This window comes from Carassius carassius, chromosome 40 (assembly GCF_963082965.1).
Source record: "Carassius carassius chromosome 40, fCarCar2.1, whole genome shotgun sequence".
In the NCBI taxonomy this organism is placed as follows: Eukaryota; Metazoa; Chordata; class Actinopteri; order Cypriniformes; family Cyprinidae; genus Carassius; species Carassius carassius.
This window is the reverse complement of record NC_081794.1, coordinates 7,340,673-7,356,848: the sequence shown is the minus strand read 5'-3', so window position 1 is coordinate 7,356,848 and position 16,176 is coordinate 7,340,673. Positions and strand designations below refer to the sequence as shown.

The window sequence follows — 16,176 nt, the reverse complement described above, 5'->3', positions numbered from 1 at the left end:
TATATAATTCCACATGTGTTAATTCATAGTTTTGATGCCTTCAGTGTGAATCTACAATTTTCATAGTCATGAAAATAAAGAAAACTCTTTGAATGAAAAGGTGGGTCCAAACTTTTGGTCTGTACTGTATATATATATATATATATATATATATATATATATATATATATATATATATATATATATATATATATATATATATATTCTGTAAATTTATATCTTCTGTAAATTATTATTTTTCTTTTCTGCATTTCACCTCTGCTATAGTTTATGCCTTATACCTGGTATTGTATAATAAATATTGTTGTCTCTGTGACAGTGTGCTTATGTTCCTAGGTTCTTCCATGTTGATGGCTGTGCTCTAGAGTCATATCTCCTGTCGAAGAACATTTTTAGACATTATGGACCATGAATAGTAAGCAATACATCAAACATACACTACCATTCAAAAATGTAAGGGTCAGATTTGTCAGGTATTTCAAAGACATCTTTTATGCTCACCACTGCTGCATTTATTTGATTAAAATACAGTAAAATAGTAATATTGTGAAATTACCATTTTTTTGTAACTATTTTCTATTTAAGTATGTTTTAATAAGTGATCAAAGCTGAATTTTCTGCATCATTACTCCAGTCTCCAGTGTCACATAATCCTTCAGAAATCATGCTTTGTGAAAACAAGAATAAAATTGTACAATATATTCACATATAAAGCAGTTATTTGAAATTGTACTAATATTTCACAATATTACCGTTTTTATTTAAGATCAAATAAATGCTGTTTTCTTAGTGTACATGAGACTTAAAAAATCTCTATCTCCAAGCTACACACGCTCACAACGTGTCTACACTGGATGCACCAAAGTGACTGTTAAAAATCATTCAAACTTTGTGTCAGTACATCATAAATAGGACGAGGCATCAGATCACCGTCTGTGATTTGTTGTGTCGTGCCGCATCCAGTGTAGAGAGCATCAATGATTATAATAGGCTCTGTTGTATTTTGTTGTGCTGTCCAGTGACGACACAGTATTAGAACTCTTGTTAAATATCATTACATATGATGTATGTATGATGCCATTCAGCACTGATAGATCTTTTCTATTTCAGAGACTGAAAATCATTGATAAACCACAAGGTTACTGTAATATATTTAAACAATATTAATAAGAATAAATAAAAATGCATCTATGACTTAATATTGCTTCTTATTTTTCAGTGTGTTGAAAGTTCTCATTAAACACATAGCTTTCTTCTCATCTTTGTGCATTTTCAGACGTTGTGCATATTTCTGAATCATTTTTTTTTAACTATTTTTTTTTAACTTCATAATATTGGTTGTCTTCTCTTGTTTCAGAGTTTAGCTCCAACCCCAGTTAAGCAGACCTGGGCAGCTGATCTAGGATCATTGGTCCTTCAGCCCAGGACTGGACACCAGTGTTGTAAGTCATCAGTCTAGAAGTCATTCTGCCTCTTTATAGTGCATGTTCAGAACATATTGCAGGAGATCTCAACATTGTCTCTTAAGGTCCACTTACATGCAGAGTTTTGCTCCAACCTGCAGTGCACCTGAACACATTAATCAAGGTCTTCAGTTTTACTAACTATTCCGAGAGGAATCCAGCATTCAGACAGACCATGGAATAACTAACATTTATTTACTAATAGAAGGTTATTCTAAAGTAATTGTTTTAAAAAAATGTTCAAGAGTGTTTCACTTTGGTCTGTTACTGTAGGAACATTGGCTTTACATTTCCATACTCCTAAACATGACGCTGAACAAAACAAACTGGTTTGTTTTACTCATGAACATAAAATGAGTAATGGACGAAAGTTCACATCTGTCAAGAACTTGAATCTGCTCAAAGTGCCCCCAAAGTGTTGGACGAATTTAAACATGATGATGTTTTGTCAACAACTAAGTTTTTGCAACTTTTTTGAGACTGCCATATAAATATATGTATGGATAATCTCACATACTGGTAATGTGGTTTAAGTGGTACATTGTCCTAATGAATTGTCCTTTTTTTTTTTTTTTTTGCAGGTCTGAGACAGCTACAATGAAGCCACAAACACAGTTCATACAACCCGAATTCCGGAAAAGTTGGGACGTTTTTTAAATTTTAATAAAATGAAAACTAAAGGAATTTCAAATCACATGAGCCAATATTTTATTCACAATAGAACATAGATAACGTAGCAAATGTTTAAACTGAGAAATTTTACACTTTTATCCACTTAATTAGCTCATTTAAAATTTAATGCCTGCTACAGGTCTCAAAAAAGTTGGCACGGGGGCAACAAATGGCTAAAAAAGCAAGCAGTTTTGAAAAGATTCAGCTGGGAGAACATCTAGTGATTAATTAAGTTAATTGATATCAAGTCTGTAACATGATTAGCTATAAAAGCTTTGTCTTAGAGAAGCAGAGTCTCTCAGAAGTAAAGATGGGCAGAGGCTCTCCAATCTGTGAAAGACTGCGTAAAAAAATTGTGGAAAACTTTAAAAACAATGTTCCTCAACGTCAAATTGCAAAGGCTTTGCAAATCTCATCATCTACAGTGCATAACATCATCAATAGATTCAGAGAAACTGGAGAAATCTCTGTGCGTAAGGAACAAGGCCGGAGACCTTTATTGGATGCCCGTGGTCTTCGGGCTCTCAGATGACACTGCATCACTCATCGGCATGATTGTGTCAATGACATTACTAAATGGGCCCAGGAATACTTTCAGAATCCACTGTCGGTAAACACAATCCGCCGTGCCATCAGCAGATGCCAACTAAAGCTCTATCATGCAAAAAGGAAGCCATATGTGAACATGGTCGTTGAAGCGCCATCGTGTCCTGTGGGCCAAGGCTCATTTAAAATGGACTATTTCAAAGTGGAATAGTGTTTTATGGTCAGACGAGTCCAAATTTGACATTCTTGTTGGAAATCACGGACGCCGTGTCCTCCGGGCTAAAGAGGAGGGAGACCTTCCAGCATGTTATCAGCGTTCAGTTCAAAAGCCAGCATCTCTGATGGTATGGGGGTGCATAAGTGCATACGGTATGGGCAGCTTGCATGTTTTGGAAGGCTCTGTGAATGCTGAAAGGTATATAAAGGTTTTAGAGCAACATATGCTTCCCTCCAAACAACGTCTATTTCAGGGAAGGCCTTGTTTATTTTAGCAGGACAATGCAAAACCACATACTGCAGCTATAACAACAGCATGGCTTCGTCGTAGAAGAGTCCGGGTGCTAACCTGGCCTGCCTGCAGTCCAGATCTTTCACCTATAGAGAACATTTGGCGCATCATTAAACGAAAAATACGTCAAAGACGACCACGAACTCTTCAGCAGCTGGAAATCTATATAAGGCAAGAATGGGACCAAATTCCAACAGCAAAACTCCAGCAACTCATAGCCTCAATGCCCAGACTTCTTCAAACTGTTTTGAAAAGAAAAGGAGATGCTACACCATGGTAAACATGCCCCGTCCCAACTCTTTTGAGACCTGTAGCAGAAATCAAAATTGAAATGAGCTCATTTTGTGCATAAAATTGTAAACTTTCTCAGTTTAAACATTTGCTATGTTATCTATGTTCTATTGTGAATAAAATATTGGCGCATGTGATTTGAAAGTCTTTTAGTTTTCATTTTATTAAAATTTAAAAAACGTCCCAACTTTTCCGGAATTCGGGTTGTAGTTCCTGTATTTCTATAATGCATTAATGAATAACAATAATTAAAATAAAATGTAATGTCAAGGTTTTGTGTTAATTCCAGCTATGTTGAGTATTCTGTGAATAATTTTGATTTTAGGTGCATATTCTTAATTCTTTGCAAAACATCCTGAACTGTTTGCTATTGAAAGGTTGGTATGTAGTTTAAATAAATAAAAATTATATTCTTGACAAATCCTGTGTACAGTTTGTATTAATAATTTAAATTATTTAATTATATTAATTAATGACCTAATTACCAGCTATCAGGTAAACATTCAAATCAGAACCAATACAAAACTGTGATGGAAACCATTAAATATGTGCTAATAAAGACCAATACAAACTTGTAATGGAACCATCAGAACCAATACAAAACTGTGATGGAAACCATTAAATATGTGCTAATAAAGACCAATACAAACTTGTAATGGAACCATCAGAACCATTACAAAACTGTGATGGAAACCATTAAATATGTGCTAATAAAGACCAATACAAACTTGTAATGGAACCATCAGAACCAATACAAAACTGTGATGGAAAACATTATGTGCAAATCGTGACCAATACAAACTTGTAATGGAAACCAATACAAACCAATAAATCCTAATGGAATATGCCCAAAACACACTACGTAATGGAAACCATTTGGTAATGGTTTTAATAGTTAATTGCTGATGGTTTGTAATGGTTATGTAATGGAAACCATTAGAATTTCTGTAATGGTTTCTATTGTTTTTTCAGCAGGGTGGGTAAAGGACATCACCAATCCAGCGCAGAGAAAAGAAAACCATGAAAAAATGAAGTTGGCTTGACATTGGACGTTCGAGAGTCTCAAATTTAGGGACCGTCTCTAAAGTTACATGCGATATTGGTTTACACGTCAGTAGCATTTGAGGAGAATGACTTGCAGTCATAAAACAACTGTAATTGTTCATGTAGGTGTCAGCTATAATGCACAATTGAATTGAATGTTTGATATTTATTAAAATAAACTGTAAATCATATGTAAATTGTTCTACTTTTTCACATGGGCTCCAACACAAATTTGAAGCTCAATAGCATTTGAGGAGAAAGACTTGCTGTCAAAACAATTGTAATGTGTTAATTTAGGTGTCAGCTACTATGAACACCTTATACATTTTTAATATATATTAAAATAAATTTAAACATTTAGGTAAAAAATTAGGCCCGTTTATCACTTTCAGGAACATTCCTGTGAAAGGTTTTTTTTTTCAGGTACCCTTACGAAAATTACCCATGGTTTTAACAATAACACCACAAATCATCATTCTTGTAGCCATGGTAACTGCAAATTTATATATATATAAATCCTGGTATCGGTATCGTTAAAATTGTAACAAAAAGTATTGGTATCGTATCGCATGGAAAAAATGTGGTATCGCCCATCCCTACAACGGAGGCACGCGCGACTAGCCCCTCCTCTTCGAACACGATCTGAATCAAAACATGAGCATGTGTTAGTTAGAGGACGGATTGTTGCCAGTGCTTAATGCTTATTCCCCCAGCGAAGATTCCAGAATCAATCCGAAGTTGAATGGTTAGTAATGAACACTGTTGCTCAACATAACTCTGAGAAGTTAGTCTATGTTAAGCGCTGTCGCGTTTCCATTACAGATTCGCGCAAAACTTTAGTTTTTGTTTTTCTAAATATCGATAAACAACTATTGCGAAATGACGGCGTTTCCATTAACCGATGTTATGCGACTAAAACGTCATTTTTTTCCTCTCGCGATCAGTCATTCCAAAAATCATGGCAATGGACGTTGGTAGGTTTATATATATCACAGCCACCAGACTAGACATTACATTATTATTATCTCCAGGTTCAGGTTGGTGTGTGTTGGTTTTTGTCCACCTCAATCTCCAGGTTTGTGTGTGTGTCAGAGTCTATGTGTGTCCACCTCCAGGACCAGTTTGGTGTGTGAGCCTGTGTGTGTCTGAGACTGTGTGTGTGAGTCTTTTTGAATGTTTCAGTGTGAGCCTGTGTTTGAGTGTGTCAGTAAGTTTGAGTGTGTGTGTGTGTGTGTGTGTGTGTGTGTGTGTGTGTGTGTGTGTGTGTGTGTGTGTGTGTGTGTGTGTCTGTGTGTGTCCATCTCCAGGTCCAGGTTTGTGTGTGTGTGTGTGTGTGAGCAAAATTTGCAACAAGAAGTCTGTGGAGCAGTCATAGCATAGAAAGTGTAGCAATGGCATAGCAATGTAGCAATAGCAATGTCTTTAAACGGGATAGTTCACCCAAAAATGAAAATTCTATCACCGTTTACTCACCCTCAAGTTGTTCCAAACCTGTATGAGTTTCTTTGTTCTGCTGAACACAAAGGAAGATATTTGGAAGAATGTTTGTAACCAAACAGATCTCGGTCCCCATTGACTACCATAGTATATATTTTTTCCTACTATGGAAGTCAATGTGGACCGAGATATGTTTGATTCTGTCATTCTTCCAAATATCTTCCTTTGTGTTCAACAGAACAAAGAAACTCATAAAGGTTTGGAACAACTTGAGGGTGAGTAAACGATGATAGAATTTTCATTTTTGGGTGAACTATCCCTTTAAGGTATCTGACACTAAGAATGAAATGGAAATGTGTACTTGTCACTTAAAAAATATGATATATTTATGATATATATATATATATATATATATATATATATATATATATATATATATATATATATATATATATATATATATATATATATTTAATTTAACCCCATTTAAAAATTTTGGTCTGCAGGAAAAATGGTCCAACGAACCGTTACACCACTAATAAATAAATATATATGAGGACATGGAGAACTTTGTCATTAAAAAATAAGCCACATTAAAGTCTTCTCTTAACTACAATTATCACTGATATAGATGCTAATACAGCTTTAAAACAATCAACATGAAAAAGCAACAGTAGGTTAGTGTTATAGCTACATAATAATAACTGTAAACCATCCGAATAAAGTACTGTATCCAGACATAATATTTTAAACTAACCATTCGGAAACGCCCTGCTGGAGCCGCTGAGTTGCAACTTCTTCATCCGTTGCTTCTCCATCTGGATCAGATTCTGGATCAAACTGAAAAGCTTGAACGACTGCGTTTCTTCGTGCCATTGCAATATACCCAACATAAACATGCACGGTACTGTTGCTGCAATACGGTCAAGGCCACACCCACCCTCCACCTTGCACCGCCTTTCTCCTCCTAATTAGCATTTAAAGCTACAGACACCGAAACAGCCCGTCTGAAGGAAGCTCATTCTGGGACTGGCTTGTAGTGACTATAATTATGCACCGAAGATGAATTTTTTGAAAAAGGTTTCAGATACAATACTAGGGACCACTAAAGCCTATACTAAAACCTACAAAAAGTAGCATGTCATGGGACCTTTAAGGCATTAATCATTTCTAACATTTCCACAAGGGCCTCTTGTACACAACAATAGCCCCCACCCTATATGAAGCCTGCAACAATAAGACAAGAAGTAAATAAGTCTCTTTAATAAATAGATAAATCTTTCACTTTTTTATTTATTTTTAAATTTGTTTATTTGTTTGTCTGTTAGTCTGACTGATTGATTGACTAAATGATCGATCGATCGATTGTAATGCTGTCATGCAAGATATGTGCACACATGTCCTGCTGTGTCATATTTTTTAACCTTAAGATTGCAGCCCTGTCTTAATAATTTCCTGTCTTGAATTCAAAAAATGAAATGAAGTTGTTCTGTTCATTACTTTTGTGTTTTTAGTTATTTGTAAATGAAGTAATTTCTGTGCATTGTTTAAATTTTTACTTAGCAAACATCATATATAAAAACTTATGTAACTTTATATATGATGGTCATGCATTAATATAATGGCTGTACTACAGTGTATGTAGCATTTCACTTCTGAATAAGGTTGTTACATTACAGTAAAGTAACATATTAAGAAGTTAAATACTTTACTGTTGGGCAGTTTAACGTACAACAGTGCATCATAAAAGGCCTTGTTTTGTAGTGTTGCTGTCCTGTGAGGAAAAGAAAAAAAAACTCAGTACTTCTAATTTGTATGACTACTTAAGCTATGCATTTTGTGAAAGCGCTGTTGGGAAAGCTTCCAGCGCTGACTTGGCTAAAAAGCAAGAATAAATACAGCTCAATTTGGATGTTCACGCAGCGTCACTTTGTACAGAAAAAGCAGTCTTCCAAGAGGTTGTCCCGGCAGTGGTGAGAGTTGAACCCATGCCCCCAGAGAAACTGGAGCATAAGCCAAGCACCTTAGACCACTCGGCCACGCTACACAGGCTGGAATGCTTTCCATTCCTGATTGGTCCTTCCACCATCCAGAAATAGAGACAATGGCCGGGATGAACCTTCTTGGCTAAACACGTCCAATGCGGCCAAGGAAAGCTCTTTATTCGACCATGGCAGCAAAAAGTGTCTATTGAAAAGGAGCCCCTGACAGCGGTGGGATTCCAACACATGCCCCTGAAGAGATTGGGGGGAAAAAGAAAGAACCTCTCGGCCACGCTACCACATAATGCCCTTTTCCCCAGACAACCTTCGACCAACTTTTTCCTTGTCGTGCTTTGCCACAAGATAACGCCTTGAAATTCTCCAAGGTAGAGGCCTCCTTCTTGCAGGGGAATGCAGTACTACTCCTGGCGGCTCCCCTTCTGCGGAGTGCATGTCCTTCTCTGATCAAACACACCTGAATGCGCTAATCAATGCCTTTAGGGCTGTCCTGAAAATGGCATACAGCCGTGCATTAGCCGATATGCTCCAAGCATTTTTTCACCTAAAACTTATAATGAGTGACATTGGCTGTTACCATTCTTTAGGATATTTATTTCTTTTCACTATTATTATATTCAAATTCTTCTTCCTGTTTTGAAGTAACTTCACTATACTTGTAAATCATTGGTGTCCCTGCTTCAACAGGGTGCCTCTGTTAGAAAGGAGCAGAGGCTGAGACTGGCTTCCAGCGCTTACTTGGCTAAAAAGCAAAGAAAGCAAAAACAGCTCAGTTTAGATGTTCACGCAGCATCACTTCACACAGCTGTCTTCCAAAAGCTGTCCTGGCAGCGGTGGGATTTGAACCCACGCCCCCGAAGAGACTGGAGCCTTAATCCAGCGCCTTAGACCGCTCGGCCACGCTACCCCTTGAGACCACATTCTACAGGTCACTGGACTGGTGGAAAGGACGTCCGATGCTGACTTTGCTGAAAAGCTACAGTCTGATCCTGTTTGCGTAAAACAAACCTGATCCCCTGCAGGTTATGGCTTGCGGCTGTGTCGCTGTCACAACAAGTCTGAGATGAGTTTGGAAGAACAGATCAGCACAGGATTGACTCAAATCATCAGCAACGAAACCTCAAATAGTCAGTAAACCACAGATGAAGGGCAGTGCCCCAGGAGCAGGACTGAGTCAGCCTGCCTTAGCAAACAGGCGATCGGCTGTGGGAGAGGACGAGGTGTCTTGTTTGACTCGCATGTCCCTGGAGGGCCTGTCTGCTGCCAGGGAAAGTGTGCTCTCCCACAATATTTTCAGACCATTATAGAGTACACACAGGGCCTCCTGGCTGTAATTAAAAGGCACAGCTGGCAGCGGTGGGATTGGAACCCACGCCCCCAGAGAGACTAGAGCCTAAATCCAGCACCTTAGACAACTCGGCCACGCTACCAGGCGTGGAATACTTTACATTCCTGTTTGGTACTTCCACCAGGCAGAAATAGAGACAATGGCCGGGGTGAACCTGCTTGGCTAAACGTGTCCAATGCGGCCAAGGAAAGCTCTTTATTCGACCATGGCAGCAAAAAGTGTCTATCAAAAAGGAGCCCCTGGCAGCGGTGGGATTCGAACCCATGCCCCTGAAGAGATTGGGGGAAAAAAAGAAAGAACCCCTTGGCCACGCTATCAAATAATGCCCTTTTCCCCAGACAACCTTCCACCAACTTTTTCCTTGTCGAGCTTTGCCACAAGATAACACCTTGAAATTCTCCAAGGTAGAGGCCTCCTTCTTGCAGGGGAATGCAGTACTACTCCTGGCGGCTCCCCTTTTGCGGAGTGCATGTCCTCCTCTGATCAAACACACCTGAATGCGCTAATCAATACCTTTAGGGCTGTCCTAAAAAAACGGCATACAGCTGTGCATTAGCCGATATGCTCCAAGCATTTTTTCACCTAAAACTTATAATGAGTGACATTGGCTGTTACCATTCTTTAGGATATTTATTTCTTTTCACTATTATTATATTCAAGTTCTTCTTCCTGTTTTGAGGTAACTTCACTATACTTGTAAATCATTGGTGTCCCTGCTTCAACAGGGTGCCTCTGTTAGAAAGGAGCAGAGGCTGGGACAGGCTTCCAGTGCTTACTTGGCTAAAAAGCAAAGAAAGCAAAAGCAGCTCAGTTTAGATGTTCACGCAGCGTCACTTCACACAGCAGTCTTCCAAAAGGCTGTCCTGGCAGCGGTGGGATTTGAACCCACGCCCCCGAAGAGACTGGAGCCTTAATCCAGCGCCTTGGACCGCTCGGCCACGCTACCCCATGAGACCACATTCTACAGGTCACTCGACCGGTGGAAAGGTCGTCCGATGCTGACTTTGCTGAAAAGCTACAGTCTGATCCTGTTTGCGTAAAACAAACCTGATCCCCTGCAGGTTATGGCTTGCGGCTGTGTCGCTGTCATAACAAGTCTGAGATGAGTTTGGAAGAACAGATCAGCACAGGATTGACTCAAATCATCAGCAACGAAACCTCAAGTAGTCAGTAAACCACAGATGAAGGGCAGTGCCCCAGGAGCAGGACTGAGTCAGCCTGCCTGAGCAAACAGGTGATCGGCTGTGGGAGAGGACGAGGTGTCTTGTTTGACTCGCATGTCCCTGGAGGGCCTGGCTGCTGCCAGGGAAAGTGTGCTCTCCCACAATATTTTCAGATCATTATCGAGTACACACAGGGCCTCCTGGCCTTAATTAAAAGGCACAGCTGGCAGCGGTGGGATTCGAACCCACGCCCCCAGAGAGACTGGAGCCTTTATTCGACCATGGCAGCAAAAAGTGTCTATTGAAAAGGAGCCCCTGACAGCGGTGGGATTCGAACACATGCCCCTGAAGAGATTGGGGGAAAAAAGAAAGAACCTCTCGGCCACGCTACCACATAATGCCCTTTTCCCCAGACAACCTTTCACCAACTTTTTCCTTGTCGTGCTTTGCCACAAGATAACGCCTTGAAATTCTCCAAGGTAGAGGCCTCCTTCTTGCAGGGGAATGCAGTACTATTCCTGGCGGCTCCCCTTCTGCGGAGTGCATGTCCTTCTCTGATCAAACACACCTGAATGCGCTAATCAATGCCTTTAGGGCTGTCCTGAAAATGGCATACAGCTGTGCATTAGCCGATATGCTCCAAGCATTTTTTCACCTAAAACTTATAATGAGTGACATTGGCTGTTACCATTCTTTAGGATATTTATTTATTTTCACTATTATTATATTCAAGTTCTTCCTCCTGTTTTGAAGTAACTTCACTATACTTGTAAATCATTGGTGTCCCTGCTTCAACAGGATGCCTCTGTTAGAAAGGAGCAGAGGCTGGGACAGGCTTCCAGTGCTTACTTGGCTAAAAAGCAAAGAAAACAAAAGCAGCTCAGTTTAGATGTTCACGCAGCGTCACTTCGCACAGCAGTCTTCCAAAAGGCTGTCCTGGCAGCGGTGGGATTTGAACCCACGCCCCCGAAGAGACTGGAGCCTTAATCCAGTGCCTTGGACCGCTCGGCCACGCTACCCCATGAGACCACATTCTACAGGTCACTCGACCGGTGGAAAGGTCGTCCGATGCTGACTTTGCTGAAAAGCTACAGTCTGATCCTGTTTGCGTAAAACAAACCTGATCCCCTGCAGGTTATGGCTTGCGGCTGTGTCGCTGTCATAACAAGTCTGAGATGAGTTTGGAAGAACAGATCAGCACAGGATTGACTCAAATCATCAGCAACGAAACCACAAGTAGTCAGTAAACCACAGATGAAGGGCAGTGCCCCAGGAGCAGGACTGAGTCAGCCTGCCTGAGCAAACAGGCGATCCGCTGTGGGAGAGGACGAGGTGTCTTGTTTGACTCGCATGTCCCTGGAGGGCCTGGCTGCTGCCAGGGAAAGTGTGCTCTCCTGCAATATTTTCAGACCATTATCGAGTACACACAGTGCCTCCTGACCTTAATTAAAAGGCACAGCTGGCAGCGGTGGGATTCGAACCCACGCCCCCAGAGGGACTGGAGCCTTTATTCGACCATGGCAGCATAAAGTGTCTATTGAAAAGGAGCCCCTGACAGCGGTGGGATTCGAACACATGCCCCTGAAGAGATTGGGGGAAAAAAGAAAGAACCTCTCGGCCACGCTACCACATAATGCCCTTTTCCCCGGACAACCTTTCACCAACTTTTTCCTTGTCGTGCTTTGCCACAAGATAACGCCTTGAAATTCTCCAAGGTAGAGGCCTCCTTCTTGCAGGGGAATGCACTACTATTCCTGGCGGCTCCCCTTCTGCGGAGTGCATGTCCTTCTCTGATCAAACACACCTGAATGCGCTAATCAATGCCTTTAGGGCTGTCCTGAAAACGGCATACAGCTGTGCATTAGCCGATATGCTCCAAGCATTTTTTCACCTAAAACTTATAATGAGTGACATTGGCTGTTACCATTCTTTAGGATATTTATTTCTTTTCACTATTATTATATTCAAGTTCTTCCTCCTGTTTTGAAGTAACTTCACTATACTTGTAAATCATTGGTGTCCCTGCTTCAACAGGGTGCCTCTGTTAGAAAGGAGCAGAGGCTGGGACAGGCTTCCAGCGCTTACTTGGCTAAAAAGCAAAGAAAGCAAAAACAGCTCAGTTTAGATGTTCACGCAGCATCACTTCGCACAGCTGTCTTCCAAAAGGCTGTCCTGGCAGCGGTGGGATTTGAACCCACGCCCCCGAAGATACTGGAGCCTTAATCCAGCGCCTTAGATCGCTCGGCCACGCTACCCCATGAGACCACATTCTACAGATCACTCGAACCATGGAAAGGTCGTCCGATGCTGACTTTGCTGAAAAGCTTCAGTCTGATCCTGTTTGCGTAAAACAAACCTGATCCCCTCCAGGTTATGGCTTGCGGCTGTGTCGCTGTCACAACAAGTCTGAGATGAGTTTGGAAGAACAGATCAGCACAGGATTGACTCAAATCATCAGCAACGAAACCTCAAGTAGTCAGTAAACCACAGATGAAGGGCAGTGCCCCAGGAGCAGGACTGAGTCAGCCTGCCTTAGCAAACAGGCGATCGGCTGTGGGAGAGGACGAGGTGTCTTGTTTGACTCGCATGTCTCTGGAGGGCCTGGCTGCTTCCAGGGAAAGTGTGCTTCTGCGGAGTGCATGTCCTTCTCTGATCAAACACACCTGAATGCGCTAATCAATGCCTTTAGGGCTGTCCTGAAAACGGCATACAGCTGTGCATTAGCCGATATGCTCCAAGCATTTTTTCACCTAAAACTTATAATGAGTGACATTGGCTGTTACCATTCTTTAGGATATTTATTTCTTTTCACTATTATTATATTCAAGTTCTTCCTCCTGTTTTGAAGTAACTTCACTATACATGTAAATCATTGGTGTCCCTGCTTCAACAGGGTGCCTCTGTTAGAAAGGAGCAGAGGCTGGGACAGGCTTCCAGCGCTTACTTGGCTAAAAAGCAAAGAAAGCAAAAACAGCTCAGTTTAGATGTTCACGCAGCATCACTTCGCACAGCTGTCTATCTACTGGTCACTCGAACGGTGGAAAGGTCGTCCGATGATGACTTTGCTGAAAAGCTACAGTCTGATCCTGTTTGCGTAAAACAAACCTGATCCCCTGCAGGTTAGGGTTTGGGGCTGTGTCGCTGTCACAACAAGTCTGAGATGAGTTTGGAAGAACAGATCAGCACAGGATTGACTCAAATCATCAGCAATGAAACCTCAAGTAGTCAGTAAACCACAGATGAAGGGCAGTGCCACAAGAGCAGGACTGAGTCAGCCTGCCTGAGCAAACAGGCGATCTGCTGTGGGAGAGGACGAGGTGTCTTGTTTGACTCGCATGTCCCTGGAGGGCCTGGCTGCTGCCAGGGAAAGTGTGCTCTCCCACAATATTTTCAGACCATTATCGAGTACACACAGGTTCTCCTGGCCTTAATTAAAAGGCACAGCTGGCAGCGGTGGGATTTGAACCCACGCCCCCGAAGAGACTGGAGCCTTAATCCAGCGCCTTGGACCGCTCGGCCACGCTACCCCATGAGACCACATTCTACAGATCACTCGACCGGTGGAATGGTCGTCCGATGCTGACTTTGCTGAAAAGCTACAGTCTGATCCTGTTTGCGTAAAACAAACCTGATCCCCTGCAGGTTATGGCTTGCGGCTGTGTCGCTGTCACAAGTCTGAGATGAGTTTGGAAGAACAGATCAGCACAGGATATACTCAAATCATCAGCAACGAAACCTCAAGTAGTCAGTAAACCCCAGATGAAGGGCAGTGCCCCAGGAGCAGGACTGAGTCAGCCTGCCTTAGCATACAGGCGATCGGCTGTGGGAGAGGATGAGGTGTCTTGTTTGACTCGCATGTCCCTGGAGGGCCTGGCTGCTGCCAGGGAAAGTGTGCTTCTGCGGAGTGCATGTCCTTCTCTGATCAAACACACCTGAATGCGCTAATCAATGCCTTTAGGGCTGTCCTGAAAACGGCATACAGCTGTGCATTAGCCGATATGCTCCAAGCATTTTTTCACCTAAAACTTATAATGAGTGACATTGGCTTTTACCATTCTTTAGGATATTTATTTCTTTTCACTATTATTATATTCAAGTTCTTCTTCCTGTTTTGAAGTAACTTCACTATACTTGTAAATCATTGGTGTCCCTGCTTCAACAGGGTGCCTCTGTTAGAAAGGAGCAGAGGCTGGGACAGGCTTCCAGTGCTTACTTGGCTAAAAAGCAAAGAAAGCAAAAGCAGCTCAGTTTAGATGTTCACACAGCGTCACTTCGCACAGCTGTCTTCCAAAAGGCTGTCCTGGCAGCGGTGGGATTTGAACCCACGCCCCCGAAGTGACTGGAGCCTTAATCCAGCGCCTTGGACCGCTCGGCCACGCTACCCCATGAGACCACATTCTACAGATCACTCAACCGGTGGAATGGTCGTCCGATGCTGACTTTGCTGAAAAGCTACAGTCTGATCCTGTTTGCGTAAAACAAACCTGATCCCCTGCAGGTTATGGCTTGCGGCTGTGTCGCTGTCACAAGTCTGAAATGAGTTTGGAAGAACAGATCAGCACAGGATATACTCAAATCATCAGCAACGAAACCTCAAGTAGTCAGTAAACCCCAGATGAAGGGCAGTTCCCCAGGAGCAGGACTGAGTCAGCCTGCCTTAGCAAACAGGCGATCGGCTGTGGGAGAGGACGAGGTGTCTTGTTTGACTCGCATGTCCCTGGAGGGCCTGGCTGCTGCCAGGGAAAGTGTGCTTCTGCGGAGTGCATGTCCTTCTCTGATCAAACACACCTGAATGCGCTAATCAATGCCTTTAGGGCTGTCCTGAAAACGGCATACAGCTGTGCATTAGCCGATATGCTCCAAGCATTTTTTCACCTAAAACTTATAATGAGTGACATTGGCTGTTACCATTCTTTAGGATATTTATTTCTTTTCACTATTATTATATTCAAGTTCTTCCTCCTGTTTTGAAGTAACTTCACTATACTTGTAAATCATTGGTGTCCCTGCTTCAACAGGGTGCCTCTGTTAGAAAGGAGCAGAGGCTGGGACAGGCTTCCAGCGCTTACTTGGCTAAAAGGCAAAGAAAGCAAAAACAGCTCAGTTTAGATGTTCACGCAGCATCACTTCGCACAGCTGTCTATCTACTGGTCACTCGAACGGTGGAAAGGTCATCCGATGATGACTTTGCTGAAAAGCTACAGTCTGATCCTGTTTGCGTAAAACAAACCTGATCCCCTGCAGGTTAGGGTTTGCGGCTGTGTCGCTGTCACAACAAGTCTGAGATGAGTTTGGAAGAACAGATCAGCACAGGATTGACTCAAATCATCAGCAATGAAACCTCAAGTAGTCAGTAAACCACAGATGAAGGGCAGTGCCACAGGAGCAGGACTGAGTCAGCCTGCCTGAGCAAACAGGCGATCGGCTGTGGGAGAGGACGAGGTGTCTTGTTTGACTCACATGTCCCTGGAGGGCCTGGCTGCTGCCAGGGAAAGTGTGCTCTCCCACAATATTTTCAGACCATTATCGAGTACACACAGGGCCTCCTGGCCTTAATTAAAAGGCACAGCTGGCAGCGGTGGGATTTGAACCCACGCCCCCGAAGAGACTGGAGCCTTAATCCAGCGCCTTGGACCGCTCGGCCACGCTACCCCATGAGACCAAATTCTACAGATCACTCGACCGGTGGAATGGTCGTCCGATG

The 16,176-nt window shown here is 42.2% G+C and overlaps 7 non-coding genes across 7 annotated transcripts; all 7 read right to left on the bottom strand.

Annotated features, from left to right (window-relative positions):
• Nucleotides 1-8,786: 8,786 nt before the first annotated feature.
• Nucleotides 8,787-8,868, bottom strand: trnal-aag (transfer RNA leucine (anticodon AAG)). Its single transcript has one exon. It is a non-coding gene; the product is annotated as a tRNA-Leu (tRNA).
• A 1,305-nt stretch (nt 8,869-10,173) lies between these two features.
• On the bottom strand, nt 10,174-10,255 carry trnal-aag (transfer RNA leucine (anticodon AAG)). The gene has a single exon. It is a non-coding gene; the product is annotated as a tRNA-Leu (tRNA).
• Nucleotides 10,256-11,409: 1,154 nt separating this feature from the next.
• trnal-aag (transfer RNA leucine (anticodon AAG)) lies at nt 11,410-11,491 on the bottom strand. The gene has a single exon. It is a non-coding gene; the product is annotated as a tRNA-Leu (tRNA).
• A 1,154-nt stretch (nt 11,492-12,645) lies between these two features.
• Nucleotides 12,646-12,727, bottom strand: trnal-aag (transfer RNA leucine (anticodon AAG)). Its single transcript has one exon. It is a non-coding gene; the product is annotated as a tRNA-Leu (tRNA).
• A 1,190-nt stretch (nt 12,728-13,917) lies between these two features.
• On the bottom strand, nt 13,918-13,999 carry trnal-aag (transfer RNA leucine (anticodon AAG)). Its single transcript has one exon. It is a non-coding gene; the product is annotated as a tRNA-Leu (tRNA).
• Nucleotides 14,000-14,773: 774 nt separating this feature from the next.
• trnal-aag (transfer RNA leucine (anticodon AAG)) lies at nt 14,774-14,855 on the bottom strand. Its single transcript has one exon. It is a non-coding gene; the product is annotated as a tRNA-Leu (tRNA).
• A 1,187-nt stretch (nt 14,856-16,042) lies between these two features.
• Nucleotides 16,043-16,124, bottom strand: trnal-aag (transfer RNA leucine (anticodon AAG)). The gene has a single exon. It is a non-coding gene; the product is annotated as a tRNA-Leu (tRNA).
• Between the last annotated feature and the right edge of the window lie 52 nt (nt 16,125-16,176).